This window comes from Oryx dammah, unplaced genomic scaffold (genome assembly GCF_014754425.2).
Source record: "Oryx dammah isolate SB20612 unplaced genomic scaffold, SCBI_Odam_1.1 HiC_scaffold_23, whole genome shotgun sequence".
In the NCBI taxonomy this organism is placed as follows: domain Eukaryota; kingdom Metazoa; phylum Chordata; class Mammalia; order Artiodactyla; family Bovidae; genus Oryx; species Oryx dammah.
In genome coordinates this window covers 127,897,914-127,925,073 of record NW_024070207.1, presented here as the reverse complement: position 1 = coordinate 127,925,073, position 27,160 = coordinate 127,897,914, and the positions used below count along the sequence as shown (strand labels likewise).

General features: G+C 46.8%; 1 long non-coding RNA gene across 1 annotated transcript in view; it reads right to left on the bottom strand.

Moving 5' to 3' along the window:
* The window catches only part of LOC120882381, a 43,797-nt gene extending 17,274 nt beyond the window's left edge, over positions 1 to 26,523 (bottom strand). Inside the window, exon 1 of the long non-coding RNA XR_005725488.1 lies at positions 26,175 to 26,523. This is a non-coding gene — a long non-coding RNA (uncharacterized LOC120882381). The remainder of the gene's footprint in view (positions 1 to 26,174) is intronic.
* Between the last annotated feature and the right edge of the window lie 637 nt (positions 26,524 to 27,160).

Here is a 27,160-nt window from a genome sequence, read left to right as displayed (position 1 = left end):
ATGGACAAGGGCTTAATTTCCAAAATAAACAGCTCATGCAACCCAAGGACAGAAAATTACAAACAATCCCATCTGAACACGGGCAGAAGATCTAAATGGACATTTCTCCAAAGAAGACATACAGATAGTCAACAGACGCTGAAAAGATGCTCGATGTCGCTAATTATAAAAGAGATGCAAAAGAAAACTGAAGGAGGTTAGCACCTCACACAGGTCAGAACGGCCATCATCAAAAAATCTACAAACAATTAACGATGAAGAAGGTGTGGAGAAAAGGCACCCTCCTCCACTGCTGCTGGGAACGTAAATTGGTGCAGCCCCCAAGAAGAGCAATAGGAGTTCCTTAAAAGAAATAGAATTAGAGTTACCATATGATCCATCAAGCCTACCTCCTGGGCATACATCTGTAAAAGGCAAAAACTCGAATTTGAAACAATACAGGCAGCGTGATGTTCACGGCAGCAAGTATTCACAGTGGTGAAGAGAAGGAACGTTCACAGTGGCAAAGACAGGGAACGCACCTCAGTGCCCATCAACAGGTGGATGTATAAAGATATGCTCCATACATACAAAGGAACACTACTCAGCTGTAATGAAGGATGGAATAATAACATCTGCAGCAACGCGGTGGGACCCAGAGATGATCCCACCAAGTGAATTTAGTCAAAGGCAAACATACAGTATCACTTACAAGTTGAGCCTCGAAAAGCAGTACAAAGGCAGTTCTATACAAATCAGAAACAGACTCACAGACACACGAAACAAACTTACGGTTACCAAGAGGGAGAGGCAGGGAGGGATACTGGAGAGATATTCGGGGGGATATTGCAAGGCCGGGAGGGATATTGCAGGGATATTCGGAGGGATATTGCACCTGTAACTTATTTTCAAATTCATACCTATAAATCCCACATGATTCACTACGGAGGCATGACTTATTTCATTTTGTAGATTTATGTATATACTGTTTCGATTTGTAAACTTGTTTATCTTTGGTGTGTGTGTGTCTTTAAACTTATGCGCATACTGTTTCGATTTGTAAACTTGTTTATCTTTGGTGTGTGTGTGTCTTTAAACTTATGCGCTTGAAGTCTTAGGGATTATCTTACTGTTGAGATATGTTACTGTTGAAGGTTTCAAGTCCTTGGGTTGCATAGTAGCAGAGACTACTATATATAGCATAAACAAGGACGTGCTGTAGTACGTTCAGTATCTTACAATAACCGATAGTCAATATCTCATAATGCCCGGTAACAGAAAAGAAAATAAATGCTTAGGATGTAACGTCCTGAGAGAATTAATCACAGAAAATAACACTCATGGACATTTGTGGGACATTTGCGGTAACTTTAAAGAGGCTTTTGCGGCAATACTTTGGGAACTGTAGAGTTCAGAATGGCATAGATTTACATATATAAAGGAAACAAAAGTGTTAGTCGCTCAGTCATATCTGACTCTTTCCGATACCATGGACTATAGCCCGCCAGGCTCCTCTGTCCATGGGATTCTCCGGGCAGGAATATTGGAGTGGACCTTCTCTAGAACATCTTCCCGACCCAGGGATCGAAGGCAGGTCTCCGGCATGGCAGATTCTTTACCACCTGAACCACTAGGGAAGCTCCCATAAATGTATAGCATGTATGTAAATAAAGATCCAGGTAGAGATATGAATATGGACAGAATTCACACAGAAAGCCAGGTGGGAACAACATGACCTCGAATAGTCATTGATACGATATGGGTATGATATAGACTGATATGGATAAAGATAAAGATACATTATGTTGATAAAAGATGCATGCAGCCATACATACAAAGAAATTTATCTACACCTTTACAGATAAAGGCTATTCCCAGGTGGTGATAGTGGTAAAGAGCCCCCCTGCCAAGGCAGGAGACCTAAAAACACAGCTTTGATCCCTGGGTTGGGAAGATCCCCTGGAGAAGGAAATGGCAACCCACTCCAGTATTCCGGCCTGGAGAATCCCTTGGACAGAGGAGCCTGGTGGGCTTACGGTCCCTGGGGTCGCAGAGTCAGACACGAATGGAGCAACTTAGCATGCAAGCATACAGATAAAGATGGACACATAGGTAAATAACTAAATTATTAAAATGTTCAGACAATAGTAAAATATATGGAAAATTCAGCGAGAAATTGTACAACGTGTGTAGTGTTTAACCAGTGGCTTATAGAGTGAGGATTGATGCTAACATTTGTTTCAGAAGTTCTCTATTCCTATAAGACGCCTCTCATCCCTTCTTTGCAAAGAAAATCACACTGTCCTTAAAATGTCCTTGAAAAGGTTTCATGTGCTTCTGTGATGTATTCACAAAGTGGACTCATAGAATTCCAAACAGAAGGCTTCTCGAGATATGCTGAAATGATAATCACCCTGTGTGCATATGATAATTTCATAACAAGTCCCACAGCCGAAATGTTAAGAGGACAAGCTCAGGTTTTACAGTATCGATCAAGGTGAAAAGGTGACCCCGTGCCTATGAGCATTTCAAAATCTACCCTCCCTGTGGTACCGGTAGAAAAAAGGTCAGGAGTCTGTTCCCTCAAATTTGTGCCTCTTGATTAAAAAAGTCTTAATCCCTTGAATTTATTCATCACCTCCACTTTATAATCATAAGGGCTTTGATGTAGGTCATAGCTGAATGGCCTGGTGGTTTTCCCTACTTTCCTTAATTTAAGCCTGAATTTTGCAAAAAGGAGCTCAAGATCTGAGCCACAGTCAGCTCCAGGTTTTATTTTTGTGACTGTATAGGAGATCAAACCAGTCCATCCTAAAGGAGATCAGTCCTGGGTGTTCTTTGGGGGGACTGATGCTAGAGCTGAAACTCCAATACTCTGGCCACCTGATGCAAAGAACCGACTCACTGGAAAAGACTGATGACTCGATGGACGTGAGTTTAAGTGAACTCCCGGAGTTGGTGATGGACAGGGAGGCCTGGCATGCTGCAATTCATGGGGTCTCAAAGAGTCAGACACAACTGAATGACTGACCTGAACTGAACTGATGGCTGGGAAAGACTGAAGGCAGGAGGAGAAAGGGAAGACAGAGGATAAGATGGTTGGATGGCACCACCAACTTGATGGACATGAGTTGGAGCAAAGTCCAGGAGTCAGTGATGGACAGGGAAACCTGGAGTGCTGCAGTCCATTGGGTTGCAAGGAGTCAGACATGATTAGTGACTAAACAACAACAAGGAGAAATAGAAAAATATTGGGATGAACTGTGAGAAGAAGTGAGCCCCAGGCCATTCTGAAACTTGCAGCCCAGGAGGGTTGCAGATTAATGCAACGAGGGAGTTAACAACAAGAAGAAATAGAAAAATATTGGGATGAACTGTGAGAAGGAGTGAGCCCCAGGCCACTCTGAAACTTGCTGCCCAGGAGGGTTGCAGATTAACGCAACGAGGGACCGTGAACAAGACTGGTACCTCTGCCAGTCCGCTGAGGTGTAAGGTGGCATTTTTGCAAGCTGAGTTCCCCTGGGTCAGTGTGCTGAGCAGAGCTGAACCACAAGAGAGGAAGAGGCCCAAGGAAACAGCAGAATCACATTTGCTGTTCTAGATCTTTCAAGAACAGAATCCTCCCCACAGGTCCAAACCCCAGATGGGAGTTTTCCTCCAGTGGTTGTACAACCAAGGATGGGTTCCCTGGTGGCTCAGCAGTCAAGATGCAGGAGACCCGTGTTCCATCCCACTCCAGAGTTCTTGCCTGGAGAATTTCATGGACAGGGGAGCCTGGGGTCTACACTCCATGGGGTCGTAGTGAGTCGACCACTACTGAGCCACTGACACTTTCAGCTTCACATGCTAAATATCCACAGCTTCACATCCACTCATCCCTATGTTTGCAAAGGAAAGACTGACACTCGGTGAAGAAATGACGGAGGCAGCATGGAGTCCCCTTACAGAGAAATTCTAAATAATCCAAGTCAATACTCTACCATCCAAGACGACCAGCCAGACAGCCCACCTCCTTGCCTCTGTGCACTTTTAAGTGCCTAGATTACGAAGAACGGTCTGGGAAAATGTGAGCCAGGGTGTCACTTGAATGTGGGAAAAACCCACTTCCTGCCTTCACCAGGTTTTGGAAGGTCGGCCTTACCCTGTGGGTAGGCGATGCCTTGACAGAGTTGAGAAACTCACCTGACCTTTCTGGGTTTCCTTGCCCAGACACGAATCCCAGACGACAACATCACTCAAACTCCAACTGGTGCGGGGTGGGAGGGTACTCTGTACCTAATATCATGAAGCAATTAATAAAATCACGGAAGATAAGGTCACAGACTAGAGGAGATAGAGCAGATGGGACAGACTAATGAATTCAGCCTGGTGGGCTGCAGGGGCCCCAGGCACAGAAAAGCAGGATTAGGTGAAAGCTGGGAAAATCCACCCAGATCTGGTGTTTAGCTAACAGCACGGTACCAGTGTTGGCTCCCTAGTTTGACAGACGTTCCGGGGTAAACTAAGACATTAATTAAATATGGGGTAAGCAAGCTGCCTCTGTACTATCTTTACAGGTTTTTTGGGAGGGGGATAGCTAGAATTTTTATTTTTTATTTTTTGGGTGTGCTGGGTCTTCACTGGTGCCTACAGGCTTTCTTTGGTTGTGGCAAGGGGCGGGCACTACTCCTAGTCGTGACTTTTCACTGTGATAGCTTCTCTTTCGCTGCTGCCCGGCTTCTAGGGCACGTGGGTCTCAGGAGCTGTGACTCCCGTGCTTGAGAACACAGGCTCAGCAGCTGCATTGCACAAGCTCAGTTTGCCCTGCGGCGTGTAGGATCTTCCCAGAAAAAGTGCAAGCCGCTCAGTCTTGTCCGACTCTTTGCGACCCCATGGATTACACAGTCCACGGCATTCTCCAGGCCACAGTACTGGAGTGGGTAGTCCTTTCCCTTCTCCAGGGGCTCTTCCCAACCCACGGATGGAACCCAGGTCTCCTGCATGACAGGCAGACTCTTTCCCAGCTGAGCAACCAAGGAAGCCAGGGGATCTCCCCGGGCCAAGGGTCAAACCCACGTCTCCTGCGTTGGCCAGGGGATTCGTTACCACTGGGCCACCAAGGAAGTCCCTAGTTTATTTTTTAAAGATGAAAACAGTGGGTGCATACCTTGGAATAATGCAGGTATGGTTCCATACCGTTTACGTGAATTCGGTGACAAAAATGCTTTGGGTTCCCACTGCATGTAAAAGCGATGCTTATACTAGACTGCAGTCTAGTGAGTGAGCAAGAGTGTTATGCCTTCATAAAGAGAATGAAGATCACGGCAGCCGGTCCCATCACTTCATGGGAAATAGATGGGAGAACAGTGGAAACAGTGTCAGACTTCATTTTGGGGGGCTCCAAAATCACTACAGATGGTGATTGCAGCCATTAAATTAAAAGACGCTTACTCCTTGGAAGAAAAGTTATGACCAACCTAGACAGCATATTCAAAAGCAGATACATTGCTTTGCCGACAAAGGTCCATCTAGTCAAGGCTATGATTTTTCCTGTGGTCATGTATGGATGTGAGAGTTGGACTGTGAAAAAAGCTGAGCACCGAAGAATTGATACTTTTGAACTGTGGTGTTGGAGAAGACTCTCAAGACTCCCTTGGACTGCAAGGAGATCCAACCAGTCCATTCTAAAGGAGATCAGTCCTGGGTGTTCTTTGGAAGTAATGAGGCTAAAGCAGAAACTCCAGTACTTTGGCGACCTCATGTGAAGAGTTGACTCATTGGAAAAGACTCTGATGCTGGGAGGGATTGGGGGCAGGAGGAGAAGGGGATGACCGAGGATGAGATGGCTGGATGGCATCACGGACTCGATGGACGTGAGTCTGAGTGAACTCCGGGAGTTGGTGATGGGCAGGGAGGCCTGGCGTGCTGCGATTCATGGGGTCACAAAGAGTCGGACACGACTGAGTGACTGAACTGAACTGAAAGAATATCCAGGGACATTCCTGGTGGTCCGGTGGCTAAGACGTCATGCTCCCAAAGCAGGAGGCCCAGGTTCGATCCTCAGTGATGGTGCTAGACCTTCCATGCTACGACTCGTATATCACAACTAAGACTTGTCATGGCCAGGGAAATGAATGGATTTTTTTTGTAAGAAAACACGAAGTTTCTATCTGGGATAAAACCACACTGCAAGGCTTATAAGAAGAGAAGAGACAGCATTCCTAAAATCGTTTCATCTCCTTCTAGCAATGTGTGAAACATGGCAAGGTGTAATAAACAAGTGCAATTAATTAACGTTTCAAAAAACAGAGAGAGAGGCATTGGATTCTTACAGAGAATGACTAATAATCAAGAGAAAAGGGAGATCAGAGGCAGGTAAGCTACTTTCATAGCAATTCAGAAAAAAAAATTTTAGCGGATTCATGTTGATGTGTGGCAAAACCAACACAATATTGTAAAGTAAAAAAAAATAATAATAATAATAAAATAAAATTTAAAAAATTGGAGGTCCAAGTAACACATTTTACTTTGGATTTTGAAGACTTCTTTTTCCCCCCCTGCATCCCTCCTACTTCCTTTCATCAAAAAGATTTGCTTTTTTTTAATCACTGTGACAAAAAATAAAGTCAGTTTTGAAAACGAAATCATATCCTTTGTTTTAGTAATCTGTTTTTCTTCTTTTTAAGTAATGTGTACTTCCTTTTTTATGGTTTTTTTAAATTTATGTGTTTTTAACTTTATCTTATTTTTTTGGCCACATCAATCGGCTTGTGAGGGCATACGGGATCTTAGTTCCCTGACCAGGGATTGAACCCCAGCTTCCTGCATTTCGAGAGCAGAGTCTTAATCACTAGACCACCAGGGAAGTCCCTTAGTAACCTGTTTGATGAAGTATCTCACTTCTTAAGATTCTCACAAAAGGGGCAAAAACAGAGATACCAGGCCCTGATATTTTCAGGCCTTCCTGGGTAACTCAGATGATAAATAATCTGCCTTCAATGCAGGAGACGTGGGTTCGATCCCTGGGTCAGGAAGACCCCCTGCAGAAGGGAATGGTAACCCATTCCATTATTCTTGCCTGGAGAATCCCATGGACAGAGGAGCCTGGCGGGATATGGTCCATGGCGTCGCAGAGTTGGGCAGGATTGAGGCACTAACGCTTTCACTTTCAATCTTCATTTCAAGAACCGTGTTTGAAAGGGACTGACCCCCGGTGTGGTCAGAGATGAGTGATCATTGGCTCTCTCTCTCTCTATGACTTAAGTTTCCTTCTGTGTAAATGAGTGAATACAAGTGGTTACTCAGTTCTTAGAAGTTCCCATAACCCATGATTCTCAAGTATCATCTTATTTTCTCACAAATATCCCAAATGCCTGTACAGTTGACAGAGGTGATTCAATCATGATCTAAGCTTATTTTTACATTCCCAATGCACACTTTCGTAGAATTATTACACCTGCCATCTCTCCACGCCCAAAAGTGAAACAGCCAAGAAAGGATAAGGCATATTTGAACAGCTTTTTTTTTTTTAATTTAAGTATTTATTTACTTGGCTACATTGGATCTTAGTTGCGGCAGTTCAGTTCAGGTGCTCAGTCCTGTCCGACTCGTTGCGACCCCATGGACTGCAGCACGCCAGGCTTCCGTGTCCATCACCATCTCCTAGAGCTTGCTCAAACTCATGTCTACTGAGTCGGTGATGCCATCCAACCATCTCATCTTAGCTGTGGCACTCAGGCTCAACTCCCTCATGGCATGTGGGATCTTAGTTCCCTGACCAGGGATCAAACCTGCAACCCTGCCTTGGAAGGCAGATTCTTCACCACTGGACCACCAGGGAAGTCCCTTGAATAGCGTTTTTAATTTGAAGAGAGGATTTGTTTTTCATACTGAGTAGGTCTGGAAGGAAATCAGACCGGAGGAGGAGGAGGACAGAGGAAAGACGGCTGCGTTTCGTTCTGATCTTCTCCGATAAGAGTCGGAGGTCCACCCGGACCCAGAGGGCACCCCTGGTCCCTCGCCCCGGGGAGGACCCCTTTAGGACCACCTAGGGAATTAATTCCCTCTGAAGAAACGCCACTGATGCGTATCAAGAGAAACCAGAAGAAGCAAGGATGACAGCTCGGGAAGCGATAGCTGTTTCAACAGCAGGTAATCCGGGGAAGACTCCTAGCTGTGACTAAACCCCCCTCCCTGGGCTCAGCCCCACACTCCAGGGATGTCTGGGGTCTTCACAGATCATACAGGGTTTGAGGCTGTTCTGTGATTTCTCTAAATCAACACCATGCAGACAGTGGAAGACAGGAGATACAGTTGACAGTTAAATATGATATTTCAAGCTCCTTTCCCTTTGACTTTTTCCTTCAGCGACCTTCAGAGAGAGAAAAGGTAAATTTACAGTTTGGAATGACTTAACACCTAGAACTGTTACCAGTCAGAGTCTGTCCATCTCATCAACACATTCGTATCTTTCAGCTAATTCTGTTACGGTTTTATACAATGCAGAGCAACTATTCTCTTTCTGTGTGTGAACACAGGGCCTCCCAGGTGGCCCAGTGGTAAAGAATCCGCCTGCCAATGCAGGACATTGCAAGAGATGTGGGTTCGATCCCTGGTTCGGGAAGATTCCCTGGAGGAGGAAACGGCAGCCCACTCCAGTATTCTTTCCCGGAGAATCCCATGGACACAGGAGTCTGGTGGGCTGCAGTCCATGGAGTCACAAGGAGTCAGACACGACTGAAGCAACTCAGCACTCACACAAACACATCTAAGTGAACAAGATGGGGTGGGAGGCAGGTTCACGAGGGAAGGAATATATGGATACATACGGCTGATTCACGCTGTTGTACAGCAGGAACCAACGTAATATAATAAAGCAATTATTTTCCAATTTTCCAAAAACTGTGAATGAAAGAAATGCACAGGAAATCGGTCGTCTCTACAAGTGCCCAACATGTATGCTGACAATTTAGACATATATTCACAGAATTAGGCAATTTCTTATTAATTTAGATGGGACCAGAATCAATACTCTCCCTCCTCCAAACTCGTGAAATTAAAACACAGGCTTATTTGTGTCATTTTCATGTAATTTTGATAACTGTTAATAGCTGATCCCTGTTGTTCATCAGAGAGACTTTTCCATCAATAAACATCATCACACACACTCAGAGACATCGCTTTATCTGTGAAATTGCATTAGCAGAATCAATGGAAAACCTCCCCACAAATTGTAAGTGAAGCAACGTGTGAATTCCATGTCCATTCCCATAACACGCCACTGTTTGATTTCCACTATGACCCGAATTTGTCAGAAAATGCAGGCTGAGATGGGAATTTTCCCAGGATAGCCAGTATATTAACATCTCTCCTCCATCTTCCTGTTTTTATAACGACTGGGGCTTCCCTGCTGGCTCAGACAGTAAAAGAATCTGCCTGCCTTGCAGGAGACCCAGGTTCCACCCCTGGGTCGGGCAGATCCCCTGGAGAAGGGAATGGCAACCCACTCCAGTATTCTGGCCTGGAGAATCCCACGGACAGAGGAGCAGGTGGTTCCTTTACCGCTGAGCCGCCAGGGAAGCCATGGGTGAGCAAACAGTAAATTAATGCAGACAGACCTAGACGGCTAGCTCAGGGCCGGGACACGGGTAGTATCCTCAGCCTGCACAAGGACAGACCGACCGTTTTTCCCGAAAGACCCTGGTTAACTCCTTGCTTCTTTAGCAAATCATCTCTCTGCGTATTAACCTCAGCAGCCTGTGCTGTTGAAGAAGATAAAATTTAACAGGGTGGGAGAAGGGGGCGACAGAGGATGAGATGGTTGGATAGCATCACCGATTCGATGGACACGAGTCTGGGTAAACTCCGGGAGATGGTGATGGACAGGGAAGCCTAAGGTGCTGCAGTCTATGGGGTTGCAGAGAATCAGACACGACTGGGCGACCGAACAACAACACCACCATCTGTATCTGAAAAGCATAGAATTACTGCTGCTGCTAAGTCACTTCAGTCGTGTCCAACTCTGTGCGACCTCAGGGACGCACAGCCCACCAGGCTCCGCCTTCCCTGGGATTCTCCAGGCAAGAACAGTGGAATGGATTACCATTTCCTTCTCCAATGCATGAAAGTGAAAAGTGAAAGAGAAGTCGCTCAGTCGTGTCCAACTCTCAGCGACCCCTCAGACTGCAGCCCACCAGGCTCCTCCGTCCATGGGATTTTCCAGGCAAGAGTACTGGAGTGGGGTGTGATTGCTTTCTCCTACAGAATTACTGATCTTCTAATATTTCAGCTATGCGGCCCTAATAATTGCCTTTAACTCTTGGAAAAATATTGATGAACACTGAATAAAGTTGCCATTTCCCTTATTGTTGGCCATAGGACACGAGGAATTAGACACACACACACACACACACACTCATGCACTCACCCCCACACACGCACTCAGCCCCACGCACGCACTCAGCCCACGCACGCACTCAGCCCACGCACGCACTCAGCCCCATGCACGCACTCACCCCCATGCACGCACTCACCCCCATGCACGCATTCACCCCATGCACGCACTCAGCCCCATGCACGCACCCCCATGCATGCACTCAGCCCCATGCACGCACTCACCCCCACGCACGCACTCAGCCCCATGCACGCACTCACCAGCAGGGAGATTCTGCTATAAAACCTCTCTATTCCTAGTCTTGAGTCTGCCTCCTGTTTATGCACCCAACCCACCCGTTCTCCACCCACTGTTTTTGTTGGTGGACCCGTCACGTGGATCATATACAAAAGATGAACAAGTTGGTCTTCTTCAGTTGTGTCTCAGCCCTCAGTAAATGCTGAATAGATGCAAGAAAGGGGAAAGAAGCTGCTCTGGCAACTGAAACACTTCCAAGTCACCTTAGATCCTGTTAGCTCTATGTCAATAAAATATCATAGAAGCCTTCAATATTACTCCGGTTCCACAATTTAGGGAACACTCGTTACAAATAATCTCAAATTAGGTGACCTCTCCTGAATCCATTGGCATGGGGTTTCTCAAATCCTCAGGGTGCCTGTTTTCAGTGTAAAACTCAAGACCCAAGTATGATGAGTGAGGTTTTCCAGAATTATTTGATGTGGGAGTCTCCTTAAAAGAGAACCCCTTAAAGATGTGGTATGTATATTGACATACAATGGAATACTCCTCAGCCACAGACAAGAATGAAATCATGCCATCTGCAGTCACGTGGATGAACCTAGAGAGGACCATACAAATAGTAAAGGACTCCAGACAAACATCCCAGGATATCGCTTATATGTGGAAGCTAAAATAGGACACCAATGAACCAATAGGAGCTATGAAACAGACTCACAAAGATGACAGATATGCGGTTGCCGATGAGAGGGTGGGGGCTTCCCTGGCGGCTCAGATGGTAAAAAAAAAAAAATCCACCTGCAATGCAGGAGACCTGGGTTCCATCCCTGGGTGGGGAAGATCCCCTGGAGGAGGGCATGGCAACGCACTCCAGTACTGTTGCTTGGAGAATCCCATGGACCGAGGAGCCTGGTGGGCTACAGTCCATGGGGTCGCAAACAGTCAGACAGGACTGAGCGACTAAGCCTACAGAAGGCAGGGAAGGGATTGGCTGGGAGTTTGCAATTAGCAGAGATAAACTAGTATATATGGATAGAAAACAAAAGTCCTCCTTGTAGAGCACAAGGAACTATACCCAATAGCCTGTGATAAATCATCATGGAAAATAATATGAAAAGCTAGATATATATTAAATATATTAAAATTATATATATATATATAAAAACTGAATCAGTTTTCTGCAGAGCAGAAATTAACACAACACTGCATATCCACTATATTCCAATAAAATAAATTTTAAAAAAAGGGAATCCCTGATTTGGGAGCTCTTGTCAAAGACCTTAAACAGCTGAAATATATATCAGAGGTGGTGGAGTTTGAGACAACTATCTGAGATTTTATCATTGTTGAGACTCTGTTACAGCAGTATCCATGGTATTTTTCAGGCCCACAAAATTGCTGAAATACACAATTGTTGCCTATCAATTTTTATAGTGACTGTATGAAATAGCCATTCATTAGCTAGATTCACTACTTTATGGTTTTTTTTTTTTAAAGAAAAAAACAGTATTTGATGGGCCCTCAATTCTTTGTTGAATCAAAATAATCTGGTTCATATATGTATTCACTCACATGATGTACTAAAATGAAAAATCAATGTTTCACAAATATGTGGTTTGACAACTTTGAAAGCTCCACGAGGCCAAACAAACAGGGCATGTGAAGGATTCTATTACACTGTCATGGAAATTCTTCTTAGCCATTTCATTTTGCTCTTCTTTCCTGGCTAATGGAAAGAATTATCCTCTATCTAATTACCTTCATTGGTCCTTTAATCCTTTAAGGACCTCTGAGTCCTCATTACTCAGTCAAGCAGAAGAAAGACAGAGGAGGTGAGGGAAGGAGAAAAGAAGAAATAAAAAAAGGAAAATTCACAGTACCTATGGAGAAATGGGAAGCAGTGAGATACACATGAATTAAATATCTTATCAACCTTCTCATGATAGGCAAGCTTTTTCGAGGAAGTGTAGTGTTGGAGAAGACTCTTGAGAGCCCCTTGGACTGCAAGGAGATCCAACCAGTCCATCCTAAAGGAAATCAGTCCTGAATATTCATTGGAAGGACTGATGCTGAAGCTGAAACTCCAATCCTTTGGGCACTTGATGCAAAGATCTAACCCATTGGAAAAGACCCTGATGCTGGGAAAGACTGAAGGCAGGAGGAGAAGGGGACGACAGAGGATGAATTGGTCGGATGGCATCGCCAACTCAATAGATGTTAATTTGAGTAAACTCTGGGAGTTGGTGATGAACAGGGAAGCCTGGCGTGCTGTAGTCCATGGGGTCGCAAAGAGTCGTACACGACTGAGCAACTGAACTGAACTGATACGTAATTCCCCTCTACAATACGAGGACCAAGTTTCCTTCCAGACTTGCACCTTGGAAGTGCTCAGGAAAAGTGATGAAGGGAAGAAGGAACAGGAGTCAGAAACCAGTTTCTAGAAAAAGAGATGCATACTTGTTAATCGCCCAATCTCTTTTCCTGCCAGTGCTTAAAGGATCTCCACTCCTGAGCCACCATACTGACTTCCCACCCGGAAGAAGACCCCAAAAGACACCTCGCCAAGAGAAGCTACTCAGATGGAGAGACAGGGGACCACCACCCGGGTTCGTGGCGCCCAGCACTGGTTTCCTGAGACTTTTCTCCGGGCTGACATAGATTCTGGGTCTTGCATTCTAAGGGCAGAAGAAGGCTACCACGGTTGACTTGATACATATGTTCCCAACTCACATAAGGTTGCCCACAAAGTACCAATTAGTTATGTTTCAGTGAGGGCTGTAATAAGCCTGTTATCATAGCAACACTCAACTTCAGTTGAGTGGGAAGTGGGAAGTTTCTGGGGACCATTAAATGGAGATTCTGGGGACCAGCCTGGAAATGGACTGGCGACATACGACACAGTTTCTTCTGGAAAATGCCCATCAAACTATCCATCCATCCATCCATCCATCTCTCTATATAATCTATATCGATCTCAATCTTATGTATTTATATTAATTCCGTATACAGGCTAAGCTTCATTTACGTTATATAACACAGCTATATTTCTAAAATACATTGTTTAGTTTTCAAGTCATGCCTGGCCCTTTTGTGACCCCAGGGACTGCAGCCCACCAGGCTTACGTCCATGGGTGTACTCCAGGCATGAACACTGGAGTGGCTTGTCATTTCCTTCTCTCTATAAGACATTAGGTAGCTAAATGAATTTTATTCATTATGGATATAGAAGTTTTCCAATAGATGTTGAAATAAAGCATGTTTTGATGAGGTTTTCTTATCAGTTGTATAAACTATATACAAATTCAATTTTATATATGCATAACACAGACTATATATAAAATAGACAACCAACAAGGTCCTACTGTATAGCATGGAGAATTCTCCTTAACATTTTCTAGTAACTTATAGGGAAAAGAATCTGAAAAGATACCAACATATACACACACACACGTATGCCATATATATATATATATAAAAAAGTTATATATATATATGTTATATATATATATAAGTTCATGTATACATATGTATATGCACTAATATATATCAATATATATCTGAATCACTTTGCTGTATAAACTAATGCAGCACTGCAAATCAACCAAATTTAAAAATGCAAGACTGCAATAATTATATACAATATATTCAAATTAACTTTAGCTAGTTTACTGGATGAAGGCTTTCTAGATATGAATTGCCAATGAAATGATTTTGTACGAGAAATGGCTCTGTGATGTCGTCTGTAACTATCCTGACACTCCCCTGTGCCTACATGGTAGTGGACAGACACGTCAGGGACTTAAAGTCTATTTAAGTCCATTTGCTATTGAGATCTTTGCTATATATATGTAGCTGTATGTGTGTGTGTATATATATATGCTATATATCTATTTATATATTTACTATATAAGTCTATTTGCTATTACGTGCAATCTGATTTCCAAAGAACCCGCTGCTGGAGACACAGTGACAACTTGGGTCTGGAAACCCTGAGGTGTTAATGCACCGCTGACTCCCCCGTCTCTCCCAGGGGCTGGGGTGTCGTCCACGCTTCTCCGTAGGTGCGCTGCGGGGGAGCGGTCCACGTGGAACCGGAATCCATGGGAACGGCAGGAAGGCAGGGACCCCAAGCCACAAAGAGATTCTCCTGAGTCACCCCACTCTGGGGACTTGCAGCTTCTCAGGGTTTAGGGAACGTGAACCCCAGCTTTGTCTGCTGTGCTGATACAAAGCTCCTCGGACCGTGCCAGGCGAAGTGAATGGCAACAGCCTCTCATCAGCGCCCTTGCACACCGAGAAAGACACAAAGGCTGGCATCTCCTACCAGGCAGATAAAAGGGCTATTTAGTTTTGTCTTTTTATTTAAAAAAAAGAGTGTCTGGTTTGATCCTCAGGGGGGAAAAAAAAAAAGTCAGTTTCTGCATCCCAGTTATGCAAGCTGGTGGAATATGAATGAACATGAAGGGGCTGTCTGATTTCACTCCTACCTCACAGAGGGGCTCACCCTTGGTGTGCACAATGATACCCAGCTGGAAAACATCACTCATATCAGAAGAGAAAGCTTCTGGGAAAATTAAAGAAAGTACATGTGTGCCCCTCAACGCACACTCGCAAACTCTTTCAGTCTCATGACTGAGGTCTCAACATCCTGTAATAAATCCTAACAGCAAAGCACATGAAACAGAATCTGCATATGCATAAATGGACCACTGTGCTGTACACCTGAAGCTAACGCAACCTTGTGAATCAACAAAACCCCAATAAAATAAACAGATACACGTATATGTATAGCTGGGTCACTGTGCTGTACACCTGAAGCTAACACAACCTTGTGAATCAACAAAACCCCAATAAAATAAACAGATACACGTATAGGTATAGCTGGGTCACTGTGCTGTACACCTGAAGCTAACGCAACCTTGTAAATCAACAAAACCCCAATAAAATAAACAGATACACATATATGTATAGCTGGATCACTATGGTGTATAGCTGAAGCTAATGCAACATTGTAAATCAACAAAACTCCAATAAAATAAATATATACACGTATACACATAGCTGGATCACTGTGGTGTAACCCGGAAGCTAACGCAAGTTGTGAATCAACAAAACTCCAATAAAATAAATAGATACACGTATATGTATAGCTTGATCACTATGGTGTACCCCTGAAGCTAATGCAACATTGTAAATCAACTACACTTGCATAAAACACAGAGATACACGTATATAAAAGACACCTCCTCCCGGGAAAAAAAGCTACCACAAACCTATACAGCAAGATGGAGGAGCAATAAGACAAACACACTGCCCTCCTATGAGTGCTAACAGGTACAGAAAAAGTGACTGGATTCCGGTAACTAAGAGAAATGCAAGTCAAAGCCACAGGGAGATATCACCTCAAAAGGGTCAGAGCGGCCGTCATCAAAAAAAGTCTTGCAGACGGTAAACAGGCGTGGGAAGAAGGGAGCTCTCCCCCACTGTTGGACGGAATGTGAACTGCTACAGCCCCGAGAGCAAACAGGATGGAGGCTTCTGAGAAAACTTAAAAAGAGAACCACCATATGAGCCAGCAATCCCACTCCTGGGCATATATTCAAGAAAACACAAAAGCTTTTCATTCAAAAAGACACACGTACGACTCCTCCAACCATAATATTCACAGCAGTGCTATTTACAGGAGCCAAGATATGGACACAACGCAAGGGTCCGTCGATGGCTAAATGGGTAAAGAAGATGTGATGTACATACACACACACACACACAATGGAGCCATAAAAAAAAAAAAAAAGAATGAAACCATGCCATCTGGAGCAACAAGATGGGCCTAGAGATGATCATGCCAAGCGAGGTTAGGGAGAAAGAGAAAGGCAAGTATCATGACATCACTTACACGTGGAACGGAAAAAAGGGCACAGATGAACTTATCTGCAGAACAGACTCACAGACGTAGAAAACGAACAGATACTCTTTGCTGTGTATCTGAAACTAACAAAACATGGTAAAGCAACCATGAAACTGAAAGTGTGAGTCACTCAGTTGGGTCCAACTCTTTGCGACCCCCATGGACTGAGGCTCCTCTGTGCATGGGATTCTCCAGGCAGGAATACTAGAGTGGGTTGCCATTCCCTTCTCCAGGGGATCTTCCTGGCCCAGGGATCGAACCAGGGTCTTCTGCATTGCAGGCGGACTCTTTACTCTCTGAGCCACTCGTAAACAGGTAAATCAACTATACCTCAATTTTTTTAATTTTTTTAAGAAGACAGATAAGCTGCTGTTATAAAAGAGATAAAGATATACTGATCAGCACAGGGACCTGTGTTATATAATGTGTAAACATACCGAACCACTGTGTTGTCTGTGAGAAACTAGGAAAATTATGCAAATCAACCTAAATTCCTTTAAAAACAAGCTTTTGCTTTCCCACCGTCTAGCGCACTCACAGAGGATACTCGTGCAGGAAAAAAACCTGAAAGCTCTGCAGCTCCCCAACCTCAGTGGGTTCTGAGCTCCTCACCCCCTGACCACCAGCCGCCCCCACCCTCCCAACCCTGTTGGTGGTTTCCGAGACCACAGTTTGACGCCGCGGGCTGAGCATTCAAAGCTGGCGGACCGTCAAGGTAGCCCAACCCATGTCTCCCACCGTGACTGGGAACCAAACACGGGTGATACCAACAAACGAGACCTGGAAAATAACACCACGTTCCAATCCCATCACCGCTGTAAGAACACAAGCGAGGAGCTCTTTCCCGAGCTTTGCAAAAATAATCACAGGCTCCAAGGGCACACCTCTCATCACTGCCAATCACACTTTCTGTCACCTTCATTTTTCTTTTTTTCTTAAAGGATTCCAAAGCTTAAACAAATCTGCTTTTTAACGTGAGAAAAATCGGAAGTGAAATTCCACATTTCAAAGGACTGCAGTAGGCGGAATACAATTTCTTTCCCCCATCATCGACCTCCGCAAAAAAAATAAAATAAAAAAGTCATAATCTGCCAAACAAAAATACAAGTGGTTTGCAAAGGGGAAAGGGGATGGCGTAAATTGGGAGTTTCAGATTAACAGATACACACTAAAGTGAAGGTCAGTCAGTCATGTCCAGCTCTTTGCTCTATACAGTCCGTGGAATTCTCCCGGCCAGAATCCTGGAGTGGGCACCCTTTCCCTTCTCCAGGGGATCTTCCCAACCCAGGGATCAAACCCAGGTCTCCTGCATTGCAGGCAGATTCTTTACCAGCTGAGCCACCAGGGAAGCCCAAGAATCCTGGAGTGGGTAGCCTTTCCTTTCTCCAAGGGATCTTCCCAACCCAGGGATTGAACCCAGGTCTCCCTCATTGTAGGCAGATTCTTTCCCAACTGACCCACAAGGGAAGCCTCATAGACACACACGACTATGTGTAAAATAGATAAACAACAAGGAGCTACTGAAAAGTGCAGGAAACTATACTCAATTATTTTATAGTCATCTGCAAAAGAAAAAAATATATATATGTATATGTATGTACGTATAACTGAATCACACACTTGAAACGCAACTTTGTAAACCAGCTAGGAAAACTGAAAAGTGAAAGTCGCTTCAGTTGTGTCTGATTCTTTGAGACCCCCTGGCCTGCAGCCCACCAAGCTGCTCTGTCCATGGGATTCTCCAGGCAAGAATACTGGAGTGGGTTGCCTTTCCCTTCTCCAGGGGATCTTCCCAACCCAGGGATTGAACCTAGGAATCCTGCATTGCAGGCAGATTCTTTACCATCCAAGCCACCAGGGAAGCCCTACGAATCAGCCATATTTCCTTTTAAAAAAAAAAAATAAAAAAAGAGGAAGATGAGTCAGGATGGGGGATGAGTGCTTACAGGAACCTACAGAGAGTCAAGTGCAGAGAATGAAAGACTAGAATGGGGGTGGCCAGGGGAAAACGGCAGGTTAGCAAATCCATGGTTATAAAGTTGAGGTAAAGTACTCTTGCCTGGAGAATCCCATGGACAGAAGAGCCTGGCAGACTATACTCCATGAGGTTACAAAGAGTCGGATAGGACTGAGCAACTAACGCTTTCACTTTCAAAGCAAGGTGACAATGTTTTAGACCTGCTGTATAATGTTGTAGCTACAGCCCACAGGACTTTATGATACACTGAAACCCAAGCTAAAAGGGTACATCTGTTTTCCCCTATTCTTACCACAATGCCGTTAAGATGAAAAGGTCTTCCCTGGTGGCTCAGACGGTAAAGAATCTGCCCCCAGTGCAGAAGACTTGGGTTCGAACCCTGGGTTGGGAAGATCCCCTGGAGAAGGGCATGGCAACCCACTCCACTATTCTTGCCTGGAAAATCCCAGGGAAAGAGGAGCCTGGCGGGCTACATACGGTCCATGGAGGACACGAAGCATCATACACAACTGAGCTAGTGACAGTTTCCTAAGATTAAAAAGATATGCCTGGGGTGCTGGCCTCAAGATCAAACGATGACTTCATCACCCAATGGGATATCAGCCTCTGGAAACCAAAATGTTCACCAATATTGACACGTCAAACCAAGTTCCAACTGTCAGCCAAAACACTGTCATCTGTTAATGGGAAACCATTATACTCAACACACATTTTAAAGAAAACCACCAGAGCTCTGGGTTTCTCGCTCTGATTTCTGAAGACCTGTAAAAGCACCTTGCTATTTCCTGAATACCATTCTGAAATAAGGGCTTCCCTGGTGGCTCAGACAGTAAAGAATCAGCCTACAGTGCAGGAGATCTGAGTTCAATCCCTGGGTCAGGAAGATTCCCCTGGAGAAGGAAATGGTAACCCACTCCAGTATTCTGGCCTGGAGAATCCCATGGACAGAGGAGCCTGGAGGGCTACAGGCCAGGGGGTCACAAAGAGTCAGATGGAACACATCCTGAAATCAAGACTTGCCTCTTTGAGATGTCTTCCAATGAGGCCCTACAGGGGTTTTTCTCTTTCTCACGCCTTTCCTAAGACACTTTTTCTTTCCTGGAATCAATTCAATTATACCTCATCTTAACTGTATATTTTATGTTTGCTGAGGTTTGGTTTCTGTTCTATCCCTTCTGGGGAGCAGGGAGGGGAAGGTTGGACCAGATTCAGTTCAGTTCAGTCGCTCAGTCGTGTCCAACTCTTTGCGACTCCATGGACTGCAGCATGCCGGGCCTCCCTGTCCATCACCAACTCCGAGAGTTTACTCAAACTCACATCCATCCATCCAGTCGGTGATTCCATCCAACCATCTCATCCTCTGTCGTCCTCTTCTCCTCCTGCCTTCAATCTCTCCCAGCATCAGGGTCTTTTCCACTGAGTCAGTTCTTTGCCTCAGGTGGCCAGATTATTGGAGTTTCAGCTTCAGCATCAGACCTTCCAATGAACATTCAGGACTGATTTAGAGACTCCTTCTGGAAACTGATTGGGCCATTTCCACAGGCAGAGGGCGCTCCAGAGTCCTACACACCGAGAGCAGTTGCTCTCAACAGTGAATGTCTGAAGTCTGAAATCAGAGCCCCAAGTGGCCCAGATATATTCTCCACTCAGGCACCGATTTTACGAGCCTTTCATTTCATTTTTGTTTCATATGACCACCGCAGACATAAATCCTTCTCACAGCCTAGATATTTGTTTGCAGCCTATAAATTGCCAACTTCTTTCCTTGGGCTCAAAAATCACTGCAGATGGTGACTGCAGCCACGAAATTAAAAGATGCTTGTTCCTTGGAAGGAGATCTATGACAAACCCAGACATCACATTAAAAGGCAGAGACGTCACTTTTCTGACAAAGGTCCATATAATCAAAGCTATGGTTTTTCCAGCAGACACATGTGGATGTGAGAGGTGGACCATAAGGCAGGCTGAGTGCCAAAGATTTGATGCTTTTGAGCAGACTCTTGAGAGTCCCTTGTATCGCAAGATCAAACCAGTCAATCTTGAAGGAAATCAACTCTGAATACTCATTAGAAGGACTGATGCTGAAGCTCCAATCCTTTGGCCACCTGATGCAAAGAACTGACTTATTGGAAAAGACCCTGATGCTGGGAAAGATTGAAGGCGGGCAGAGAAGAGGGTAACAGAGGATGAGATGGTTGGATGGCCTCACTGACTCGATGGACATGGGTTTGAACAAACTTGGGGAGATAGTGGAGGACAGGGAAGCCTGCTGTGCTGCAGTCCATGGGGTCGAAAAGAGTCAGGCACGACTTAGCAAATGAACAGCAACAATCACCACTCCCCCCCACCTCCTTTATTCATTTGTGCTAATCTGCCCCTCTCCAAGAAAATAAGAGGAAGGATTTCCCATCCTGCCATCCACTGAACAAAGAACAGAAGAGGCTTTGAAAGGCCAAATGTAGGTTGTTTAGAGAGGGAAAAAAAATGACAAAACTGGAAAATATTCGTGCCATGAATGGCCCATGAATGGTTTACAGGCCACAACAGATGACCTAATTGCCTACAACCACGGGGGCTCAGTTTTGAGAGCCTCACTGTCGCCCCGTCTCTGCACACAAGAGGAATATTTTATTTGAAACTGGTAGCTGACACGCTGAAGAAATCAGCTGTTGCAATGTTAGAAGGCATAACCTGTCTCAGAAATTTTTTGAAGTCCTTAAGCAGATAATGAAGTGTCACTTCTGAAAAAAAAAAAAAACAGCATCCAGAATTCTTTTTTTTTTTTTTAACTGAGCAACTGATTTAAAGCTGAACATATTTCTCTCATTTGAAAATAAAGGCACGCTGTGAAGGATGGAGAATATTCAGAAAGAATACAGTCATCGTTGATCTATTAAAAAGTCTGATCCTTGCCCTTGACTTTCACATACCAAAAAAAAAAAACAAAACCAACTGTCATCAAGTTTGGAATTTAAATCTGTTTCATCAGAAAAGCCTGCCTTCAGAGTGAGGTCATTTAAAGGACTTTAAATATTTTCACAGGGTTGCTTCATTTGAATCACATAAATTCTGTCAACAGGTTGCACCATCGACAATACCCAGGCTGTAACAAAGTTTGAGAATCTGGAGTACCAATTAAAACGGAAGAACGGTGAGCCCCCTGCCAGATTCCATGCACTTGAATATCTACTTTTGTGAGAACCATCTCTGCGTTTTTGTTTTGTGGTCCAGGCATCAAAGCCCAATGTTCTAAAGAGTTCTTACAGAGTTGCCTGCGCATTCTGAAAAGCAACAAAATGTCTATAGACAGGAAACACTCTTGTCTTTGTATGGAAACCAGAAGCTTCCCACAAATGACTGCAAAAAAAAGAAAAGAAAAGAAAAGGCCAAGTTCTAAAATAAAAGAAAAACACCAACTTGCTGTTGGTCTACATGCCAGGCCAAACAAATAACTTGACAATTCTTGTGAATTTCATAGGATCATACCTGCTCTGTGCTTCTTATGGAGCAATTCTTCATTTATTGAGCACGTTATCTATTCTTAAGACTGGGATAAAAAATTACCTGGATAGCTGGACTTAGGGCTAAATGTACATTCAGCATTCTTTTATTTAGGGGAAAAAAATACAAAGGAACGTTAACAATTCTTCCACCAAAGAAAAACATGTCAAAGCACCTTGCAAACAGCATCAAAGCACGGCTGTTATTATGAAAATGCAATGATCATTAACTCCTCACTCAACATCATACTGGTTTCCAAAAAATTTAACCTGTCGTTTTAATCCAGTAATTTAAAACTGATGAAGAAATTTTCCACTTGCTACATCCTGGCCCTCATTGTTTTTTTTTTTTTTTTTTTTTCCTTCCATGTCAAGGAAAATACTCTTTAAAAACTATCAATTACATTTCTTTGGGTAATAGAATACTGAGGTTCTCATCTTGGGGGAAAAAATAATTATTTGTAGAGGCCTCTGTGACATGCTTCTGTTTTTAATATCGGGGCATGTTTCTAAAATTCAATTTTTTTTAAAAAACCTGGATATAAAGGATGAATGCAACCATGTGCCATAAACGCCCGGCTTCCCACACACACACCTTGTGCCGCATTCAAACACGGGCACCAGCCCTGAGTATTTTCGAGATCGCTAGTAACCCCTTCCCAACGCGGATGGGAGGCCCGCAACCTGTCCCTACCGCACCCCCACAATGTGCCCGGACACACACGCAGATTTCGGGGCCATCAAACCCATTTCCCCTGGCTCCGCCAGCCCCGAGGGAAAACGCGAAAGCATCTCCATTCAAATCACGCCGCTCTCCCAAGCAGCTGAGGTTGCTTTGTTCCGCCGGGAAGTCAGGTCTCGACACCCCGGTCGTTACATTTCTAGCCGAAGGAGGTGCCCACCAGACGGTGCCTGACGCCTGCGCTTCTGGTCTGGCCTGCAGAGACCTCCACGGACTCGAAATTCGGCCCCGTGAGGATCACTAAGTCTCCCCAAACTTTTTTCTTCGTTTTTCTTCCTTCCCCACCCCACCTCCTTCTGCGTCCTGTTCCTCACTCAAATCAGGGGACAAGCCTGACTCAGAAAAGAAGCTAGGTGGGCACCACCTCGCATGGCGACACGGGGAAAATGGAACGCGCTCAGAAGGTGGCAACCCGGCCGGCCAGTGGATCCTTTCCAAAACTATAGGATATCACAGAAAGCTATTTCACCCTACTGAGCAAATAGGAGGAAAGAAAAAGAAGGCAAATCAAAATGAAAGGAAGAATCCATACTACCACCTTGCGGATCGTGCTCGCAAGGACAGCACCTGCTTACTTCGCTACTACCCTCCCCCCCGCCCCCGACACCCCTCACCCCAAATTTCTTAAGTTGGGTCCACCTGAAAGACGGGCTCGCCCCGGGACCCGCCCGCGCTCCGGGTTTCATACATTACGCGCGCACCCGGCGCGCGCGCGCGAGATGCCAGCCTCAGCTCCAGGTTATGGGGTTGGGGGGGGGGGTCCAACCCTACCCCGGACCCCCGAGGCGCTGCCTGCTGCCCCCCTCCCGCCACGCTAGCCCCGAAATAGCAACCTGGTGGCTCCAGAAATAAAGTAAAAAAGAAAAAAAATTTTTTAAAGAGGCCCACACCTGCTGGTCGGTTCCGAGGAATGAGTCCGAAGCCGAGGAAACCCGCAGCCAAAAAAAAAAAAATCAAAACCCGCTGAGAAAAGGGGAGGCGGGAGAGATGCAGAGGACGTCGTCCGAGCGCCCCCAGTCCTCCCGACCGGACGTCCGTTCCCAGGGTGGTCCCCCGGCCGGGCCGCCGGTGGGAGGGGGTGGTCCGCGGGTCGGGGTGGGGGCGACCCCGGGACCCCGCCGATGGGGGAAGATCGGGCGATGTGTGTGTGTGGGGGGGGGCGCCGGAATGGTGCGCCCGGGCCCAGGGCTGCGCGGGGTACCCGCGTCCGAATCTGGAGGTGCAACACCCCCCCCCAACCCCCGCAACCCGGGAAGGCCGCCCGGGAGGATCGGAGGGGAGAAAGCCAGCCTCCCGGGTTCTCGGCGGGAGGAAAAGAGCCTGGGGGGTCCAGGTCGGGGAAGAGGGGGAAGAGAGAGGGGCGCGTCTGGGAGACAGAAGGATGGGTGCGCGCCGGGAGGAGGCGGCGGGCGTCCTGGGGGCCGGAGAGAGGGCAGGCAACTGTCGTGCCTGGGGGCTGGAGGGGGTGCAGCCGGGGAACCTCAGCCTCTCCTCCTTCCTCGAGCTCGAGACCCCCCCGCACTGTCTGCAGCCGAACGGCGCGCGCACACACACACACACACACACCCCTGACCACCACCATCAACACCTCCCCAGTCCCGGTTCCCACCCCGCGCGCCCGCAGGTCCGGCCACTCAGGCCCAGGGGGCAGCCCGCCGCCGCCGCCGCCGCCTGGGGGAGGGGGCTGGCTTTTGCCAGGCTCTCCCAACCCCTCACCCACCTCCGGGTACCCCCTTCCCCGGCGCCCCATCTCCAACTCCCCCCTCCCCAGGCGGCGGATCTTGGCCACCAGTTCCGCCCGCTGGAGGTGGCGGCGTAACCAGGCCGAGGCGCGCGGGAATGCCTCGTGGGGTGGGGGGGGGGGGGGGGGGTGGGGGGGGGGGGGGGGGGGACGGGGAGGTGGTAGGGACGAAATCGGATTGAAAGCGTGAGGAGGGGAGGGCAGGAGGAGAGCCGCCGGCTTTTAGGTCGGGGTGGGGGGCCCTTCTGTGGGCCACAGGCTGTGGGGATGGTCCTCAGATCCCACAGACTCCCCAGACCCCCAGCCCCCACCTGGGACGAAAGGGCTGGCCGGCCGCGCGCCGGGCGGCGGTGGTGGTGGTGGAGCTGATGCGGGGCGGGGGGAGCGGGCTCTGCTCTAGAGAATCGGGGTCCTCCAAGGGGCACGGATGGGGTCCGTCCGCACCCCCCACCCGAGACCCCGGCACGGAGCGCCCCGCGCGGGTCCCCGCCGCTAAAGCAACTTTTGTGGTTCCCGGGGCCAAGCGGACAGCCTTGGGGACCGTGCCGCGCGCGGGAGCCGCGTGCCCCTCGCACAGGTCCAGGCCAGACCCCCCACCACCCCGCTCCCCGAAGCAGTAAGACCAGCTCCCCCCGCCACCAGCCGCCCCCGACTCGCTTCCCCCCAGCACCCTCCACCTCGCACCGCTGGCTTTTTCTCCCAGCCCACACGCACGGGAAGAAGAAGATTGGGGGGTGCAGGTAACCCGCGCCCCTCTTCCCCCCCACCCACCCAGCTTGGCAGAAACCGCGCGGAGCTAACCATCAATCCGTCTTCACCCCGGGGTCTCCAGCGCGCCCCGGGTCGCTGCCCAGCAAACCCCAGCCCGGTCCTAATCAGTCACGTGCGTTATTCAGTGCATCACACAAGCCCGTCATCTGCTGCCAAGGCCAGCAGAGGAACGAAGGGAGAAAAAAAAAAGGAAAATCGGTTAATGCAAGCCCAGCCAAGCCTGTTTTTTGTTTTTGTTTTTGTTTTTTCCTCTCCCTGGTTAACCTCCCCCCCCCAAAAAAAATGCACCCCAGGAGGTAGCAGCTGACAGTTTTCCTTAAAGAAGGAGGGAGGCAAAAAAAAAAAAAAAAAAAAAAAGGCCATGGTTGCTCACAGTTTCCATTAAGTCCTCCAGGCTGCCTCGCCAGTCCCGCTTTGCAGAGAGCTAGCGCTTCGGTCTTCCTCTCCCTGTACTGCAGATATATTTTTTTTCTCCCCCTTTCTCTCACGGCCACACTCTTCTCTGTTTATTTGTATGTAACACAGCGCTACTTTGTAAACAGCAAATACGGCCCCGGCGCCGTTCAAACAGCTGATTGCAGCCAAAAGGCTTCCAACCCCACGGTGGTATATCGCGATTTTTCTAAGTCAAAAGAAAAAAAAATAATAATAATATAACGTTTGTGTCGAGATGTGCAAGGAGCTGGCAGACGACACGCACGTCCACACTCCCACCCACACCTAAGAAATGGAGCGACAGATGAAAGTCTTATTGAAATTTTCAAAATTAGGGAAAAAAATAATTTTAAAAAATGTCGGATGAAGTGAAGCGCAAACGTTAGCAATCAGGCTTGTTAGCATCCTTTTTCTAGGAAGCACACACGAGTCCAATCGTTTAAAAAAATTTTTTTAAAAAGACTTTAAATGAAAAATAACCCTGAGACGTATATCTTAAAACGGCACCTACCTCAGCCGTGGAGAAGCCGCATCGGTTCTGAGTGTTCCTGTTAGACATCCAGATTTTTCCAGGGAACCCTGACCGGTGCTTATGATTCAGGAGGATGTGTATAAGTCCAGACGCCTGGGATTCTGTCGAATCCCAACCAGATTTGCACACCGTCCCCCACCCCCAACCCACGTCCCCAAAGGAATGCGAGGACCACCGACCCCGGCCGTTGGCAGGAAAATTCGGTGTTTCTGGCGTTAATAGTCTGACGGGGAGGAAGAAACGGGGACGCAGGCGGAGGAGCTCGAAGGGCAACGTGAGGTCTGAATAGCGCTCTGTACGGAGAGACAGAGACCCGGGCTGCAAGAAAGAGAGAGAGATTGAAGCGAAAGGTCCTGATGGTTTCCAGCTCGCCCTCTGCTATTGGACCAAACTGAATGAAATTTACAAAGCCAGCAGCCAATAGATCTCCGCAGTCGGCCCCGTCACTACAGAAACCACATCCGAGGCTACAAAGCGCTTGCAAAGAGCAGCTAATCCCAGTGCAAACCAGCTGGAACGGAGAGATTCCCCGGGTGTGCCGGGGGTGGTGAACAGGTGAGCCGCGTCTCCCCGGGCCCCCAGTGCCCGAAGCGCGGGGGTTGGGGGGTGGGGAGGTGAGAGCTTCCTGCGCTCCTAGGGCACCCTTCGGAGATAGCAAACGTGCCACCGTATTTGCAAACAGCAAAGGGTTAAACCCTTACTGCCGGGCTAGGCGACAGCCAGAGCGCCAGCGGTGGTAGCGATTCCTGGTTACTGTTTCCTGACTGAGGGTAATGAGAAGCGATGACACAGAGATACACAGATGAACACAGAGATACGTGCACACAGTCACAGACAGATATACAAACCAACACAGAGATACATACACACAGTCACAGATACACACAGTCACAGGCAGATACACAGACCAACACAGAAATACACACACACAGTCACAGACAGATACATACACACAGTCACAGACA